Raw genomic sequence first — 13451 nt, forward strand, 5'->3', positions numbered from 1 at the left:
TGTCATTGTAATCCTACCTCTGATTAAAAGAACCTTGCCGAAAACTGTTCCTGAAAGGATAGAAAGTATGACACAAAAAAGCCCATGTGGCCAGTGTGAAAATGGTAAAAGTACTATTTTTTTTTCAGAAACGTCATGATGTGAAAAAAGCATTGCCATTTAAAATATATATATATATTTTATATGCCAGATTCAGACATCCTTTTCTCAAGTGTGTGTTTGATCCATGTTTCATGTCTTTTTTTCTTTTTGTGAGACAAGTTTCCACAAAAAATGCCCAATATATGTCTGTTTTTGATCTGAGTCATGGATCATAAAACTAAAGGTACCTTCACACGAAACGATATCGCTAGCGATCCGTGACGTTGCAGCGTCCTGGCTAGCGATATCGTTTCGTTTGACAGGCAGCAGCGATCAGGATCCTGCTGTGATGTCGCTGGTCGCTGAATAAAGTCCAGAACTTTATTTGGTCGTCCGATCACCGTGTATCGTTGTGTTTGAAAGCAAAAGCAACGATACCAGCGATATTTTACACTGGTAACCAGGGTAAACATCGGGTTGCTAAGCGCAGGGCTGCGCTTAGTAACCCGATGTTTACCCTGGTTACCAGCGTAAAAGTAAAAAAAACAAACAGTACATGCTCACCTGCGCGTCCCCCAGCGTCTGCTTCCTGACACTTACTGAGCGCCGGCCCTAAAGTGAAAGTGAAAGCACAGCGGTGACGTCACCGCTGTGCTGTTAGGGCCGGAGCTCAGTCAGTGTCAGGAAGCAGACGCTGGGGGACGCGCAGGTGAGTATGTACTGTTTGTTTTTTTTACTTTTACGCTGGTAACCAGGGTAAACATCGGGTTACTAAGCGCGGCCCTGCGCTTAGCAACCCGATGTTTACCCTGGTTACCCGGGGACCTCGGCATGGTTGGTCGCTGGAGAGCGGTCTGTGTGACAGCTCTCCAGCGATCAAACAGCGACGCTGCAGCGATCGGCATCGTTGTCGCTATCGCTGCAGCGTCGCTTCGTGTGAAGGTACCTTTACTCATGCAAGTCAATAGGTCCGTGAAAAACAGTTTCTTTTTTTTCTATTTTTTTTGCATAAGAGAAAAGTAGATGCCACACTTGTTGTAAAAACAGACACCCCAACAAAAATTGGATGGAAGTTGGGGCCAGCACACCGAACAGACTCATACAGCCAAAGCCTATCTACTGCGATCAGTCGTAGCAAGTTAACCTCCTATATGCCATTGTCTATCTAATGCGATAAGTAGTAGCAACCTAACCTTCTATATGCCGTTGTCGGTCGATAGTGAAAGTGGTATTTAAGCAGTTGAACACATGATAATGGGGTGCCGATGGTGAAGAGATAGCAGCTGAAGGCCAAGTGTTTGTGCTCTTCAAAATCCTATACCTTTTATCTGTCTCTAAGTGTAGCTGATAAAAAATGTAAAAGTCTTATTAAAAATATTTTATCGCTGCCATGTACATAACTGTAATAAAATATATAATATTTATCCTATAAGGTAAACAGCAAAAAAAGATAAAAGTCAAACCAACCACTATTTTATGGTCACTTTGCCTAAAAAAAGGGATGATAACATTGTATGCGCACCAAAATGTTACCAATAAACACTACTTTTTGACTTCCAAGAAACAAGCCTTTCCACAATTCCATCATCCCACAGGATACAGAGACACAAGCCATTTATTTTTATCTAAATTTTTTTAAAGGTGTAAAATAAAAAAAAAATACTATGTAATTTTGGTATCACCTTAACCGCACTGATCTGTAAAGTTAGTATTCTGTAGTTTTTTGCTTTTTTTTGTTTTAACCAGAAAAGTGAACATTGGAAAATCAAAATCCAAAAAAAAAGCTGTCAGGTTTGCTGGAGTGGAGTGGAGTGGAGGGGTTGTCAATTCCAAACCACTGACGTTTTTTTTCCAGCTTTTCAGTACATTACATGGAAAGATGAAAAGTGATGTTCAAAACAAGCACTCCTCCTGCAAAGCATAAGCTCTCATACGGCTCTTGTTGAAAGGACAATAGAAAGGTAATTTCTGTCCTTTTTAGCACGTGTATAGCTGGTACCAGTGGCGTAACTACAAAGTGAGGGGCCCCGATGCGAACTTTCAAATGGTGCCCCCCTGCGCCAAAATATTTCCCACCGAAATTCACATTTTCCCTATTAATTTCGCACACTATGGTTTTGTTGATTTGTTGTATAGTCTGACCTAATACTGCCCTGTAGTCGCTGAGAAAAATGATTTTATAACTAACAAGTCCCTATACTAATTATGGTGATGTCTTCGGAAGTGCAGACTCTGGGCGTTCATTTCCTTCCTCGCTCTAATTCCAAGCGCACTCCCGGCGTTTGAAATCTGTGTGCTGTTTCTTCCTGGTATGACGCTGCAGTGCGTCATTTCCGGACCTGTGCAGTGGGTGTACTGGTCAGCTCCGGAGCATATGCACTGCACATTCTGACGCTGGCGAGTACACCCAATATTCCCCCACAGTGCCCATGCTGGGCTCTGCCCACAGCCGTGTACCATTCTTCCCGACTCGGAAATTTACTGCCCATACACACGCGGCTTCGCTCCGTGAACCCTGTACACACACGGCTCTGCTCCGTACACCTTGTACACACGCGGCTCCGCTCCTTACACCCGCGATCTGCTCCGTACACCTCATACACACGCGGATCCACTCCATACACCTCACACACACAGCTCCGCTCCATACACACACGGCTCCGCTCCATCCACCCCGTACACATGCGGCTCCGCACAACTCGTACACAAGCGGCTCCGCTCCATACACCTCGTAAACACGCAGCACCAGTCCGTACACCCCATACATACACGACTCCACTCACCTCTTTCACACTCGGCTCAGCTTTGTACACCTCGTACACACCTGACTCCGCTCCGTACACCTCGTACACATTGCTCCACTACACACATACACGGCTCCGCTCTGTACACCTTGTACACACACGGCTCTGCTACATCCACACTATAAACCCCTCCTGACCCCACACATAAACTTCCACTCATTCAGCACCATGACAATCAGCACAGCAGAGTCCTGCATACAATTAATTGAGACATCAGTAGGTTAAGTGTTTTTGAATATCCATATTGAATCAGGAGCCCCATATAATGCTCCATAAAGGTTAATAATGGCCCCATAAGATGCTCCGTAGACACATTTGCCCAATATAGTGCTGCAGAAATGTTGATTATGGCCCCATAAGATGCTCCATAAAGATATTTGCCCCATATAGTGCTGCACAAACGTTATGGCCCCATAAGATGCTCTATACAGACACTTGCCCCATTATAATGCTGCACAAACGTTATGGCCCCATAAGATGCTCCATACAGACAATTGCCCCATATAATGCTGCACAAATGTTATGGCCCCATAAGATGCTCCATACAGACACTTGCCCCATTATAGTGCTGCACAAACGTTATGGCCCCATAGATGCTCCATACAGGCACTTGCCCCATATAATGCTGCACAAATGTTATGGCCCCATAAGATGCTCCATACAGACACTTGCCCCATATAGTGCTGCACAAATGTTATGGCCCCATAAGATGCTCCATGCAGGCACTTGCCCCATATAATGCTGCACAGATGTTATGGCCCCATAAGATGCTCCATACAGACACTTGCCCCATATAATGCTGTACAAACGTTATGGCCCCATAAGATGCTCCATACAGACACTTGCCCCATATAGTGCTGCACAAACGTTATGGCCCCATAGATGCTCCATACAGGCACTTGCCCCATATAATGCTGTACAAACGTTATGGCCCCATAAGATGCTCCATACAGACACTTGCCCCATATATTGCTGCACAAATGTTATGGCCCCATAAGATGCTCCAAACAGTCACTAGCCCCATATAATGCTGCACAAATGTTATGGCCCCTGTTATGATCCTCAGTGGCTTAGGATCACAAATCTAACCAGCTAAGTAGAAGATAATAGGACGAGCTCTGGGGATGTGGTAACTGGACTGACCCCAAACCTGATCCTAACCGCACACACTATAGGCAGCCGTGGAACATTTCCTGAAATCCTAGACGTCTCTTCACGGCCTGAGAATAGTGTTGAGCATTCCGATACCGCAAGTATCGGGTATCGGCCGATACTTGCGGGTATCGGAATTCCGATACCGAGATCCGATACTTTTGTGGTATCGGGTATCGGTATCGAAACAACATTAATGTAAAAATGTGTAAAAGAGAGAATTAAAATAAAAAATATTGCTATACTCACCTCTCCGACGCAGCCTGCACCTTACCGAGGGAAGCGGCAGCGTTCTTTGTTTAAAATTCGCGCTTTTCTTTCCTTACGTGAAGTCCCGGCTTGTGATTGGTTGCGTGCCGCCCATGTGACCGCAACGCAACCAATCACAGCAAGCCGTGACGTAATTTCAGGTCATTCAGTATTTTAAAATTACGCTCCGGCTATGTGATTGGTTGCGTCGCAGTCACATGGGCGACGCAACCAATCACAGCAAGCCGTGACGTAATTTCAGGTCATTCAGTATTTTAAAATTACGTCCCGGCTTTGTGATTGGTTGCGTCGCAGTCACATGGACGACGCAACCAATCACAAGCCGTGACGTCACGGGAGGCTGGACACGCGCGCATTTTAAAATGCGCGCGTGTCCAGCCTCCCGTGACGTCCCGGCTTGTGATTGGTTGCGTCGCTGTCAACCAATCACAAGCCGGGAGGCTGGACACGCGCGCATTTTAAAATGGCTTCCCGGCTTGTGATTGGTTGACAGCGACGCAACCAATCACAAGCCGGGACGTCACGGGAGGCTGGACTCGCGCGAATTTTAAAATGCGCGCGTGTCCAGCCTCCCGGCTTGTGATTGGTTGACAGCGACGCAACCAATCACAAGCCGGGACGTCACGGGAGGCTGGACTCGCGCGCATTTTAAAATGCGCGCGTGTCCAGCCTCCCGTGACGTCACGGCTTGTGATTGGTTGCGTCGCCCATGTGACTGCGACGCATCCAATCACAAAGCCGGGACGTAATTTTAAAATCCTTAAGGACCTGAAATTACGTCACGGCTTGCTGTGATTGGTTGCGTCGCCCATGTGACTGCGACGCAACCAATCACAAAGCCGGAGCGTAATTTTAAAATACTGAATGACCTGAAATTACGTCACGGCTTGCTGTGATTGGTTGCGTTGCGGTCACATGGGCGGCACGCAACCAATCACAAGCCGGGACTTCACGTAAGGAAAGAAAAGCGCGAATTTTAAGCAAACAACGCTGCCGGTTCCCTCGGAGAGGTGAGTATAGCAATATTTTTTATTTTAATTCTTTATTTTACACATTAATATGGTTCCCAGGGCCTGAAGGAGAGTTTCCTCTCCTTCAGACCCTGGGAACCATCAGGAATACCGTCCGATACTTGAGTCCCATTGACTTGTATTGGTATCGGGTATCGGTATCGGATTGGATCCGATACTTTGCCGGTATCGGCCGATACTTTCCGATACCGATACTTTCAAGTATCGGACGGTATCGCTCAACACTACTCAAGAATAAAACCACAGCGCTTGGCAAATGACAAATCCATCAGATTCAGCGCGGCACCTGAATCTACAAAAGCCATAACTGAGTAGGATGACAGAGAGCAAATCAAAGTAACAGACAAAATGAATTTAGGCTGTACAGTACCAATGGTGACAGATTTAGCGAAGTTTTTTGTACGCTTAGAGCATGCTGAGATAACATGAGCTGAATCACCACAGTAAAAGCACAACCCATTCTGACGTCTATGATTTTGCCGTTCAATTCTGGTCAGAGTCCTATCACATTGCATAGACTCAGGTTTCTGTTCAGAAAACACCGCCAGATGGTGCGCAGGTTTGCGCTCCCGCAAACGCCAATCAATCTGAATGGCCAAAGCCATTGACTCATTCAGACTCGCAGGCGTGGGGAACCCCACCATAACATTCTTAATGGCTTCAGAAAGACCTTCTCTGAAATTTGCAGCCAGGGCACACTCATTCCATTGGGTAAGCACCGACCATTTCCGAAATTTTTGACAATACACCTCAGCTTCCTCCTGACCCTGAGAGAGAGCCAGCAAGGCCTTTTCTGCCTGGTTCTCAAGATTAGGTTCCTCATAAAGCAATCCAAGCGCCAGAAAAAACGCATCCACATTCAGCAATGCAGGATCTCCTGACGCCAGGGAGAAAGCCCAATCTTGAGGGTCGCCACGTAACAGGGAGATAACAATTCTAACTTGCTGAGCGGAATCACCAGAGGAACGAGGTCTCAAAGAAAGAAATAATTTACAATTATTCTTAAAATTCAGAAACCTAGATCTATCTCCAGAAAACAACTCAGGAATAGGTACATTTGGCTCAGACATAGGACTGTGAACAACAAAATCCTGAATGCTTTGCACCCTTTCAGCAAGATGATCCACACTAGAAGTCAGACTCTGAATATCCATGTCTGCAGCTGAACTCAAAGCCACCCAGAGATTAAGGGGATGAGAGAAGCTGGACAGACTGCAGCAAAGGGAGAGGAAAAAAAAAAAATTGTACTTAGGACTTCTCTTATCCCACTTCTGCGATGCATTAAACACTTTTTGGCCTGTTGTACTGTTATGATCCTCAGTGGCTTAGGATCACAAATCTAACCAGCTAAGTAGAAGATAATAGGACGAGCTCTGGGGATGTGGTAACTGGACTGACCCCAAACCTGATCCTAACCGCACACACTATAGGCAGCCGTGGAACGTTTCCTGAAATCCTAGACGTCTCTTCACGGCCTGAGAAACTGACTACCCCTAAAGAGAGAGTAAAGACCTCACTTGCCTCAGAGAAATAACCCCAGAGATATAGAAGGCCCCCACAAATAATAACGGTGAGTTAAGAGAAAAAGACAAACGCAGAGATGAAACAGGTTGAGCAAATGAGGCCCGCTAATGCTAGATAGCAGAAAATAGCAAGGGATCTGTGCGGTCAGTAAAAAACCCTATGCAAAAATATCCACACAGAGAATGCGAGAACCCCCACACCAACTAACGATGTGGGGGGAGCAACTCAGCACCCCAGAGCACCAGCAAGCAAGGAAATCACATATTAGCAAGCTGGACAAAACTCATCATATTCTAGGAAACATCTTGAACACAGATGAGCAAAAATAAGCAAACAAAACTTAGCTTCTCTTGAGAGACTGATAACGGATGTAGACAGGAGCAAACAGAATAGCACTGAATACAACGACAACAGGCAAGGAATGAAGGACCAGGTGGATTAAATAGGAAACCTGACTAGCAGATGACGAGACAGCTGATCTCAGCCAGAAACCTGCAAAATAACAAAAAGAGCCACCAGGGGGAGCCCAAAGAGAGAACTCACACAGTACCACTCACGACCACAGGAGGGAGCCCGGAAACAGAGTTCACAACAGGCCCCATAAGATGCTCCACACAGATATTTGCCCCATTTGCTGTTGCTGCGATAAAAAAAACACATACCTCTCCATCGCTCAGGCCCCCGACACTTTCAATATTCACCTGCAGGCATCTCCTCATTCCAGCCGCCACTCCATCTTCCGCCTCCTCCGCACTGACGCTCAGGCAGAGGCACGCACTAACTACGTCACCGCGCCCTCTGACCTCAGCGTCACTGGAGAAGAGCGGCGGCTGGAACGAGGAGAGGTGAATATCACGCAGCGCTCCCCCTCCCCGTTATACTCACCTGCTCCTGGCACGGTGCAGTCCCTGGTTTCCCAGCGCTGCTGCTTCCTGTACTGAGCGGTCACCGTTACCGCTCATTACAGTAATGAATATGCGGCTCCACCCCTATGGGAGGTGGAGCCGCATATTCATTACTGTAATGAGCGGTACCATGTGACCGCTCAGTACAGGAAGAAACTGGGCGCTGGGCAGCCAGGGACCTGCAGGGACCGCACCAGGAGTAGGTGAGTATAATTAGACAGCCCCCGCTCCTTGGCCCTGAAAACCCCTGGATACGTCACTGGGCGGGCCCCTAAGCACTCTGGGCCCAGTCGCAGCTGCGACCCCTGCGACCGTGGTTGTTACGCCCCTGGCTGGTACAGGTGTAGCATTTGCTAACATGACATACATGCCATGATGCTACTCAACACCTAACTTGCATGTTCAATGGCTTGTGCTGTGTCAAGTGTCCAGTTACAGTTTACTGCAACAAGAAACAGTATTTTTCTATAACATTTTCTAATGAATACAGTATGTATTAAGTTAAAACAGGCTTCATGTGTATGCTAGCACTGGTGCACACAGACAGACGAGCTCCCCTGTATAAGAATATTTGTGCCATTTGCAGTCTAATAGCTCATCATAATGGGCAATTCCACCTGCTTCGGAGGTGGATATGGACTCCTTACCTCTTCGGCCCCTGTGCGGTTGCACATGCTGCACCAATAGTATGTCCGCCCCTGTTTGTTGGCATACCTATGCATCGATTGTATTGAAAAGCATGGGTACAACATGTAGCGCTGCTGCCAGTTCCCCAGCATGCTGTCTCTTTCTCTCCATGCAGGGACGCCAGCTTACTCACTTCCCGACTCCAGAGTGGTCCTCGTCGTGCTCCTGCTTCCTGGTCTGTGTGTGCACGCCCAGTTCCCAGTAGAGTGACTAATACACACATGCACGTGCTTCCCTACTTTTAAAGGGAATCTGTCACCTCATTTTGCAGCTATAAACTGTGGCCACCGCCATCTGGGGCTTATCTACAGCATTCTGTAATGTTGTAGATAAGCCCCCAATGTAACCTGAAAGATAACAAAAACAAGTTAGATTATACTCACCCAGGGGCGGTCCCGGTTCGGGTCCGATGGGCGTCACAGTTCCGGGTCCGGCGCCTCCCATCTTCATGCGATGACGTCTTCTTCCGTGCTTCTGTCCCGGCTCCTGCGCAGGCATACTGATTTGCCCTGTTGAGGGTGGCGTAAAGTACTGCAGTGCGCAGGCGCCAGGCCTCTCTGACCTTTCCTGGCACATGCGCACTGCAGTATTTTGCTCTCCCCTCAACAGGGCAGAGAATTACGACTGCGCAGGAGCCGTGACAGAGATCCAGGGGTGGGAAATATTTTTTCTACCAAGAGCCATCTGGATATTTATACCATCCTTCGGGGGCCGTACAAACTCCACCCACAAAGACAAAGTACATCCTGGTTCTGGCACTGGTTTCTGGAGGTAATCTTTCATTGCATGCCCTTCAGTGTTCAGTAGTGAACACTGTGTGTGTGTGCTAACAGAGCAAGAAGAAATTAATGAGCTTGTATCAATCAAAATACAGCTCCCTGCCCAAGAATGAGGTCCCTGAGAATCTGCTCGGGGGCCTGATAAAAGGTCATCAAGGGCCATAAATGTCCATGGGGCCTGAGGTTCCCCACCACTAGCTTAAACCCTTGGGGTCAGCTGTTACTGCCAGATGCTGCCGGAATCGCCTTTCTTCCACCCGTAATGAGTGACTTAATGTCTCTTTGCTCATTTGTTTGTAATGCCCGGATTATCACACCTAGTACAGTGGTGGTCAGTACCTGGGTCATCAATGAACAGCGGTTCCCAGTGGAGCACAGTCGGGCAAACAAATGGCAGTTTGTATTGTACGGCAGAGTTCGATTCCATCTCCTGATTCACCTGGTAAGTGCATTATACAGATCATTTTGAAACTAAATATAATGTTCTTGCAATGCCTCCTGTCTACATGCTCTCTTTCTTTCCTTTCCAGTATTGAGATTTTTCTATGAAAATCATATTTTTGGGGAAAATTCTGCAAAAGTGGCAAGTTGAAGCTTCAAATGATCTGCTCACCTCTAATTGGAAACCTTTACTAACCTGTACTAGATAAAATATTTGCTTCCTTCCATGTAACTTTTGCTAACATTTTTGACATTGTCATGGCTAGTATTATAAGTTTTTCATTTGATTATTTTACTAGTGTTATTATTGCTATTTGTTTTTTATTGTCTCAGACGTTCCATGCAGTGGAGGATACATTCCATCTTTAATGCATGGCACGTTCTTGTAAGAATACAGCCATATGCCTTAATTTGGGGTTAAGAATACTATTACATTTAAATAGCAAACCATATTTCCAACACATTGGATGTGGGTGGAAGTGCTAATGTAGGACTAGATTTCCTGTGTGATTCTGCTACTACAGAGGCCAGCTCATTCAACACGAGTCCTCTGAAGAAGAGGAGAGAGATACCTTTATATCAGTGCACTTCTGGTAATTACTCTACAAATTATGGCTTACCATCTGTTGGAGAATATTTGAGTGCTTTTTCCCATAAAAAGGTGTATAAAAGCGCAATATGTTTGAGGAGCTTAACATTTGCTCCATCTTAAACTAGATCCATAGATCTCAATCACTATGAGTCAAGTCCATTGCTGAAGACGAAGATTCATCCTGGCAGGAAAAGTATAAAAACAAATCCAAATCTTCAACCCGGCAGTAAAAATATATACACACACATATCACATTTTCTTGCTCATTGCACTCTTGCTTTTGACCTAGAGAGGCAGAACATTAAATATTAACCATTTTAATTCTGATACTGGAATAATATGCACGCCATTGTTTGGCCCTCTGGCGTAAGACAGGCAACTTCCATTTTTCTTAAGGTGTTTTTAATAACTTGAGTGCACTGTTCAAAAAAATAAGTTGCTCACAAGGTTTGTTGCCCTGGTGCTGTAAAAGTTGAATTTCTGATTGATTTAGCAATGCCAATTAAAATCATATTGCGTAGGTTGTTGTCTTTTATATACTAAAACTTAGTTATTTGCTTAACGAGTAACCATCCTTTAAATCTTTATTTCATAAATCAATAGTACACATGAAAATAAGCAACTTTGTAACGTATTTTATCAGAGAAATGTGTTTCTTTCTCATCCTGGACTGATGTTTGACATCCAATTTATATGTAAAATCTATATTCAGAAAAGACAGAATTTCCCATTACTAAGATAGGAGATGACACTTGGTGCTTTTAAAATTCTATGGAAGAGGAGGAGCTAGAGGAATATTGACATTTTGCCTGCTCTGCTGGCACAGAGCGGGCACAGACTTCTGCTGATGTCATATCAATAGAGTGGCAGTTTCTGTTCCTGTTGACAGTATGGGACTTCTGGTGTCATGCTGATTGACAGCCGGCTCCCCTCTGCCTAATTGAGGAAAGCTGGCTGTCAATCAGCATGACACCAGTAGTCCTGCTCTGCAAACAGGAAGAGAAACCACTGCTAATTTGACAGGGAGCAGCTAAATCTCCAGCAGGAATGGTCAATGACCGGCGCCGGGTACAACAGGCAGGTTGTTGCCTTTGTTAGCAACTACATGCCTGTTAGTTTTTCAGCACTTTTTTTTATTTCCCAGATATCCCCTTTAAACTCATCTCTAATGTCAGAAATGGAAGTCCTAGTATTTACATGACAACAGAGAAATTTATCTCAAAGAGCACTAGATTAACCAATCAAAAATATGTGCAAATGATTTGGCGATGCTCCCTGCAACAGTGATAACCTCAGCACGAAACTGATCACTTAACTGCATCAAGTTGAACACCATTACTGCTCTATAAATTAGAGTCAACACACGTTTTATTAACTGGCAAGACAAAAATTAGATTTGTCTCTTCCGATTAGAAATGGAAGCTGTAGGTGAGGATGATGGCAGCTGAAGTGACATCCAAGTGGATGGTGAAATCTCTAGGCGGCCCGGGGCACACACTGGAATGTGCTAATTTCCCTTTCTGGCTGCATCCTTCTAAACACTTCTGAGTGTTGAGCTGACAAAAGGCAGTGTTGGGAGAATACATAACAGTCAGGGAGGATGGGTAGTCCCAACAGGACAGCGGGCTTGCTTTCTGAATGTACATTTTGTCTATGTAAACACTTTTTGAAACATTTATTATAGAATTCTGTTCATGTCTAACTCACTTACAATTAATTTTTTGTTTCCTTTCAGAAGCATATGCATATGGGACACCGTAAAAATTCAGTTTTTCAGAGTCTGTATTTGTGGAACAATAGTCACAGGCAGTGGTGTAACTTGAAATTCATGGGCCCCTGTCATGATTCTCAATGGCGAGAGAACATAGCCCAGCATATATGAGAACTAGCTCTTGGAAGATGGAAACTATACTGACCATGAACTAAACCTGCCGCACAACTAGAAGTGGCCGGGTAGCATGCCTACGTTTTTTTATCCCTAGATGCCCAGCGCCAGCCGGAGAACTACCTAATCCTAGCAGAGGAAAAGACAGTCCTGGCTCACCTCTAGAGAAATTTTCCCAAAAGGCAGACAGAGGCCCCCACATATATTGGCGGTGATTTTAGATGAAATGACAAACGTAGTATGAAAATAGGTTTAGCAAAAATCGAGGTCCGCTTACTAGATAGAAAGAAGACAGAAAGGGCACTTTCATGGTCAGCAGAAAACCCTATCAAAACACCATCCAGAAATTACTTTAAGACTCTAGCATTAACTCATAACACCAGAGTGGCAATTTCCGCTCACAAGAGCTTTCCAGACACAGTAACGAAACAGCAGCTGTGAACAGGAACAAAATGCAAAAACACACAAGGACAAAAGTCCAACTTAGCTGGGAGTTGTCTAGTAGCAGGAACATGCACAGAAAGGCTTCTGATTACATTGTTGACCGGCATGAAACTGACAGAGGAGAAAGGTTATATAGCGACTCCCACATTCTGATAGGAGCAGGTGAACAGAGGGGATGATGCACACAAGTACAATTCCACAAGTGGCCACCGGGGGAGCCCAGAATCCAATTTCACAACAGTACCCCCCCCTCAAGGAGGGGGCACCGAACCCTCACCAGAACCACCAGGGCGATCAGGATGAGCCCTATGAAAGGCACGGACAAGATCGGAGGCATGAACATCAGAGGCAGTGACCCAAGAATTATCCTCCTGACCGTATCCCTTCCATTTGACCAGATACTGGAGTTTCCGTCTGGAAACACGAGAGTCCAAGATCTTTTCCACAACGTACTCCAACTCACCCTCAACCAACACCAGAGCAGGAGGCTCAACGGAAGGCACAGCCGGTACCTCATACCTGCGCAACAATGACCGATGAAAAACATTATGAATCGAAAAGGATGCAGGGAGGTCCAAACGGAAGGACACAGGGTTAAGAATCTCCAATATCTTGTACGGGCCGATGAACCGAGGCTTAAACTTAGGAGAAGAAACCCTCATAGGGACAAAACGAGAAGACAACCACACCAAGTCCCCAACACAAAGCCGAGGACCAACACGACGACGGCGGTTGGCAAAAAGCTGAGTCTTCTCCTGGGACAACTTCAAATTGTCCACCACCTGCCCCCAAATCTGATGCAACCTCTCCACCACAGCATCCACTCCAGGACAATCCGAAGATTCCACTTGACCGG

The 13451-nt window shown here is 45.7% G+C and overlaps 1 protein-coding gene across 2 annotated transcripts in view; it reads right to left on the reverse strand.

Moving 5' to 3' along the window:
- Window positions 1-13451, reverse strand: part of ERBB4 (erb-b2 receptor tyrosine kinase 4) — a 1241858-nt gene that overhangs the window by 1115903 nt on the left and 112504 nt on the right. The window lies entirely within an intron of this gene.

The sequence above is a fragment of the Ranitomeya variabilis genome, chromosome 7 (assembly GCF_051348905.1).
Source record: "Ranitomeya variabilis isolate aRanVar5 chromosome 7, aRanVar5.hap1, whole genome shotgun sequence".
NCBI classification, from domain to species: Eukaryota; Metazoa; Chordata; class Amphibia; order Anura; family Dendrobatidae; genus Ranitomeya; species Ranitomeya variabilis.